Source organism: Dipodomys merriami, unplaced genomic scaffold (genome assembly GCF_024711535.1).
Source record: "Dipodomys merriami isolate MVZ:Mamm:240054 unplaced genomic scaffold, mDipMer1.0.p SCAF_5, whole genome shotgun sequence".
Taxonomy (NCBI): domain Eukaryota; kingdom Metazoa; phylum Chordata; class Mammalia; order Rodentia; family Heteromyidae; genus Dipodomys; species Dipodomys merriami.
The window spans coordinates 2,758,105-2,764,934 of record NW_027206068.1 but is presented as its reverse complement, the minus strand read 5'-3'; positions in this window follow the sequence as shown (position 1 = coordinate 2,764,934).

Sequence of the window (6,830 nt, the reverse complement as noted above, 5' to 3'; positions counted from 1 at the left end):
TGGGTGGAGCTGAGGACCATAGGTGTGCATAATATTAACATTCCCTGCTCTGATGTTTAATAAAAATAGGGGTGGCGGGTAATGGGCTGAGGTCATTTTTCTAGAGCTGCTTCCTGTTGTCAAGGGGTGAAGTAGTCAGGGGTCTCTGCTTTGTTGCTTGACTGAGTACCGTCCATGAAGCATCTGCTTGACAGTTTGGTTGTTAAAGGTCCTCCTTTTTCCATGGCAATAGTTATCTAAAATGTAAGACACAATTAATAAAAGGCAAAAATTGTTGTTAGTATCTCAAGAGAGGATGACATGGAAGAATTGATTTCCAAAAGAGGCTATCAAAGAACTGAAACTGCCTTTTCTGTCTCAGATTGGAGATATAGCCAAGTAGCTGACTCCCGGCATCCTGGGGAGGGAGAATAAGACTTTTTTCTGCTTTAGGAACACAGTAACCTGAAGAAGGGGGTAGCAGAAATATTTAAAGGTACCAGAGTTAACGGGTTTCATGGGCTCTTTTAGCTACTTCTTGCTGGACTGGCAGTATCAAGGAATCACGGAGCTGGGGTTTTTAGGATCCAGATCTGTGTTGGGCAAGGCAGGGCAGTGTAAGTGATGTCTTTGGTCACCTGTAGGAACAGGAAGGCCTTGACTTATTCCCAAGTGGTATACTGGGCAGGGGATGTAAGCCTGTTGAAAGAGACTTTTGGAAAGATCAGGCAAAAAGCTGACAAAAGATCAAGCAAAAATTTGACAAGATGACAAGGTCGGTTAACATGAATGACATAGGAGAACAAACATTGGTCATGGGCCAGAAACATTCCATTTTGAGTCTAAGCACAGTTGTAGCCCATTACAGGAAAGGAGGAATAACTGGAATCAGGGAAGGTAGGCAAGAAAGGGGTGTCTAGGGTCTTTTGGGTAACTAGGTAGGGGAGAGAATAATGGACTGGTTGAGAGTACCAGTCAGAAGCTACTATAAATACATAAGCAGGTAACAAAGACAAGACTGTTAATTTTTTGTGTGTGGGCAAGCAACTATTTCTCTTGATCTCCCTGCTCTGATTATTTTTGAAAGGGTGAGCACAAAGTGACTCCATTTACAATGTCATCTACTCTTACTGCTCTCCATGGTTTTCCATTGTCAGGAATGACTTTGTCCTGGTGGGTGTCTCAGTGTCCATTGCTGGGATAGCTTGTCCTAGGTGGCATGTACCGTTTGGACCCAAGGTCTGGGCACTGTTCTGAGCACTTTTGCTTGAGGTTAGTGTTCTACCACTTAAGAGTCACAATGCCACTTTCATCCTTAGGCTGAGTACTTACTAAACCATGCCTCCAACCTGGCTCCTTGCTTATTATCTGCAAGCTGGAGTTTTAGAGGGGTCTTTTTTTGTGTCCAGGATGGCTTTGAACTGTGGCAAAAGGAGTCCTTATTACAAAAGCCCTTTTATTTCCAATTAAAGCAACAAAGAGATAGAGGTTACCTATAACTTGTTAACAATTGACTAGCAATTACTTGTCAGAGTTTTTCTTTTTAAATAAAACCTAGTGGATGTTTTTTAACCTGTGACTGAATGGCACTCTAAGTACCGCCCACTGTCTCTGGGCAGCCAGTTTAAAGTGGCTTATATACCACATATAACCTTTAACAAATATACAAGCCTTTTCTTGGGCTATAGCAAGATAGCCTGTTTAACACCTTGGTTTATAAAAGCATTTTCTGGCTGGTGGAGGAACCTGATTTTTAGTGGCCCCAACAATGCCTACCTGTGTAGGCCTTTAGGCAGATCTCAATAGGGACATAATCTCAGCTCTACAAGCTTTTTAACAGATGAATTTATGTGGCTGGTGCCAGCTCAAAAGTAACTGCCAATTAGGACTTTGAGCAGATACAGTGGGATTGGGATTTAAGTTATTTTTGTACATTTTTACAACTTTAACTTTTACTGCCCACTATCACAGATGACTGCAAGTTTTGTCCAGTTAGACCAACATGGGTGATAGGCATGTTTACAAACTTTTTGTGACCCTCTTGGCTTTGATCAATTTTTGGAGGGCCAAGCTCAAGTAACTCAGGATTTGACACCATTTTTGTCATCCAAGCAATTGCTTGTAATAGTCTCTGGATGTTTTAACATTGCTGGGTCCCCTGAAGTACCTTTTTTTTTTTTTTGCTAGGAAAAATGCACCTTTGGCATTTTCCTTGGTCAGGGACTTGAACTCAGGGTTTGAGTGTCCTTCAGCTCTCCAGATCAGGGCTAGCACTTGGCCACTTTGAACTCCAAAGCAACTCTGCTTTTGAGCACTTTGCTGGCAGATTAGAGATAACAATCTCATAGGGACTTTTGTCTTCCCAGGCTGGCTTCTAACTGCAATTCCCAGAACAACGAATTTTTTACAAATGGCCATTTTTACTCCAATTAAAAGCAGCAAAGATGGTCATTGGAAGTAGTTTTATAAGCATGGTTTTACCTGGAACTTATTAAGTTACATTTGACAAACTTTCCTGACTTTTACTGTGGGCCTGCTGGAAACTTACAAAAACTTTAAGGGCAAACTGGGACCACTTTGTTTCGTTTGTTGGACATTTCCCATTCACAGGCCACACTACGTCTTAAGTTACACTCTGGTCCCCTTGATCTTAAAGGGAGTTGATGGGTACACAGGAGAGAAAATAGAGAATTAAAACCTTAACCTTCATTTACTAGCCATCGTCAGAGGTACTATATTTAACTCTTAGCATAGATGGACATAGGAATGACATAAATCACAGTCAACTTATTTACTTGGTAAAGGAAACTGTCTTTTTAAAATTCCTTTCCCAAGGCCTTTTAAAACTGCCTGTTTATTCTTTGGCTTATAGTCTGATCACAAAGTTTTAAAGCAATTTAGATTAAATCACAGCTTTTATTGACAAAGATCTTTTAGTACGCAGATATTTGGTAACCTTGAAACCATAACCATTTACATACAGACAAATAGACGGACAGACATGTTTGTGCACAGTTTATAGAGCGTGCTTCGATTTTAAGATTGGCCATTTTGAAGTTTTGAAATTTTATGTTATTTTTTATTGTTATTTTAAAGGTGATGTACAGAGAGGAAACAGTTACATAAGTCAGGTAATGAGAACTTTTCTTTTTGACCAGTGTCACCTCTTCCCTCATTTTCCCCCAGCTTTTCCCTCCTGATCACCTTCCCCACAAGTTGTACAATTCATTTTCACTGCAGCGTCTAGTGAGTATCACTGTTACATTTTTTACCCTTTGTCCCATCATTTCTGTGCTCCACCTTTCCTTCCCCCGAACAGATAAACATTCACATAAGACAAAAAGTACAGAAATCAGAAACAGTGACAAAGGAGAACAAAAACAAACCAACAAAAGCAAAATAACCTAAAACCTTTGTTTCTATTTCTTGGAATTCATTTCATTAAACATTATTATTTTTTATATTGTGAAAATACCATTGAGAGGGGTACAATTACATGGGCAAGGTAATGAGTACATTTCTTATCAAGCATTGTTGCCTCCTCCTTTGTTTCCCCTTGCCATCCCTTCCCATCTCCACCCCCTTGGCCCCCCACCCCCGCCAAAGTTGTAAAGTTCATTTTTCGACATAACGTCTTGTACATCTCATTGTTGCAATGAGTCCACCTGTATCTCTATTTAAACAATTTGTTTTTTCCCTTCCCCTCCACAAATTATAGCAACATCACATACAGTGAAAACAGGGGTTATACTGTGGGGGAAGGACATACAAAGCAACATAAAAATCATCTTATAAATGTGGTAGAATCAATCACATGAAAGAAAAAAATATTTGAATCCTTATCTTGAGGTTCATTTCCCTAACATCACCTTATCTGACCTTTTCTGCTTGACTCAGACATATACTAGTTATTGCAAATAAGGGAAGCCATGGGGCTTATGTTTCTGTGGGCCTGGCTTACTTGAAATTTGAGTGGTATTACTTTGCCTAATTATGATGGAACCACGTGGTCAGCTTAAAACACAAAACGTTAGAAGCTTGTTAAACAGGAGACAGACATGAACAGACTTGTGGCCTAGCATGATGGTCACAGAAGAAAGCTGAGTCAGCACAAAACAGCAGCTGAATTGCCACGATGCCAAGATGGCTCATCCACCACATGATCAATGCTAGAGAGAAGATTTAACAGAATTTAATGCACTTTTGGTACTATCCAAGCTTTTTCTTAAAAACAAGTTTTTTATTGTGAAAATACCGTACAGAGGAGTTCATTTTTTGACATAGAGTCTTATACATCTCATTGTTGCAATGGGTCAACCTGTATCCCTATTTAAACAATTAGTTTTTTCCCTTCTGCTCCCTAAATTATACCAACATTAAATACAGTGAGAATTGACCATTTTTGGGGGGTGGGTGAGTTTAAACTTAAACTCATCCATTTTTTTATCTCAAGGTGTATAAAAAAGCTATTGCTGGCTACATTCTTCCGGGGCTTAACCAAGGCATTTAGCATATCAAATATTTGTGAATACCTATAGTTGGAAGAAGGGAGAGGTTACCAGAAGCTAATTTTGGAATAGCAAGCAGCAGAGTTTAAAGGGAGAGGGAGAGAGACAGAGAGAGACTTTTACCTGCCCAAGCGCAAACAGAAGTGGAGTTTTAAATTTGGGGCCAAATTTGACTCTGATGGGGGCTCAGCAGCCCTCCAAGGCCCAGGTGGCCTTAATGTAAAGAAATCTAGTGTCCTTCTCATGGTATAGTGACCAAGACCGAAGCACTTGCCACAGAGCATCCCCTGTAGTGCTATTTGGCTCATAATAGTGAGATGGGGCAGGTGGGGGGGGGGTTTCCCCTGCCAGTGAGAAACATAGAGGAACTCCAGAAATGGGAGGTCTGGGTGGAGCTGAGGAGCAAAAGTGAGCATAATACTAACATTTAGTAATTTATGTTTTTAGCTAATAGAATTTGTGTGTGTATGTGTTTGTGTGTGTGTGTGTGTGTGTGTGTGTGTGTGTGTGTGTGTGTTTGTGTGAGACTCTTTATAGCATAGATGTTGTAGGATTTCAGTCATCTATCCAGTACCAGTTCTAGGAAGAGGCAGGTGCTGAGATAGTATGAAAGTGAGTCAATGTGAGTTTTTCAGCTGAAGGAAAATGTACACAATCCAACAATGATGTGAAAAGGTAATACATGCCCCTGCTCACATTGAAATGTGACTTCTACACTCAGCCCCCACTTTGCCTTTCTGGGCTTCATTTTCCCATGTGTGCAACAGAATCCTTACACCAGGCATCTGTGCGATGTTTCAAGCAATCCCACTTTGGGGCATTTACCAAACAATCACAAATAAGGCCATACTAAAGCTACCAGGACAAGTATATTTATTGCAGCATTATTCACCATAGCTAAGATATGGAACCAACTCAGATACCCCTCAGTAGATGAATAGAATTCTATGTATATAATGGATTCTCAGTATATAATGGAATTCTATGCCTCCATCAGAAAGAATGACACCTTCCCATTTGTTAAGAAATGGAAAGACTTGGAAAAAATATATTAAGTGATGTAAGCCAGAGCCAAAGAAACATAGGTCCCATGGTTTCCCTTATTTTCAGTAACTAGTATACATCTAGGATAATCTTATCAGACAAGCAGAAAAGGTCAAAAACTATATACATATGACCATATAAGATGATGCTAAGTGAAATGAACCCAAGACAGGGACACAAGAGGTTTTATCTTTGTTGCTGTTGTTTTTACTGTATTTACAGTGTACTATGTGTTTTTTTTTGTTTCTCTTGTATGTTCTTCTTCCATGGTATAACCTGTTTTCACTGGATTTGATGCTGGTGCCCTGCATTTTGTATATACTTTTTTTCTGATTTGGGGAGAGGAAGAGAAATAACAAAATGCTGAAACAAGATACAGGTTGGCCCATTGTAACAATGAGATATACGAGACACTGTTGAAAACGAACTTTACAATTTTGAGGGGTAGGGAGGGAGGAGTTGGGGAGGAGGGTAAGGAAGGGATAGTAGGGGAAAAACAAAGGAGGGAGTAACAATGTTCTATAGGAAATGTACTCATTACCTTACTTATGTAACTGTAACCCCTCTATGCAATATCTTTACAATAAAAATATATATTAAAATTAAAAAATAAATACAAATTTTTAAAGGCTGCTTTTCCCCATTGCCTCTGTGAGACAAGAACATTATATTTACAAGTAACTCTAATTGCAAAAATCATCTCATTAATATTTTGCTTACCCCCTTAGTCAATTGGACCTAGATGTTTGATCCATATTTCTCCTATGAAATGATCTCTGGCTCCACGTTTCCTTGTCCTGGACTATCTGTTCTAGGCCTATCATCTGTCAAATGGAGCTGTATGTCAGCAACAGTTGTTTTCTGTATCTCTTGGTTTAAAATACATTGTGAGTTAATCATTGGACAAATATAAAGGAGATGAATAGCTTCATTATATTCAAACTTGATATCTTATTGTTAGGGAAACAACACTAGCTGTACAGAAAGATGAATGTTATGGCTAATATCCTGGGAAAAGTGGCTTACAAGACATCTGTGAGGTGTGAGAGGTTGGATGGGTGAACTTTTGGCAAGCTCCTTGGAGCAGGTTGAGTTTGCTTATATTTACTAGTAATTCATTCTGGACTGATGGCATCTCTCACAAGACAGGTAACATGATTTTGATTGACTGATGTAAACTTTGTCAATTGAAATGGCTTAAGAAAGTTCTCACAGAAATGAGCAGATAGAGCTACACAAAACATCCAAATCTCCTGGCTTTAGCACAGAATAATATTTGAGTGCATACATTATGTTCAT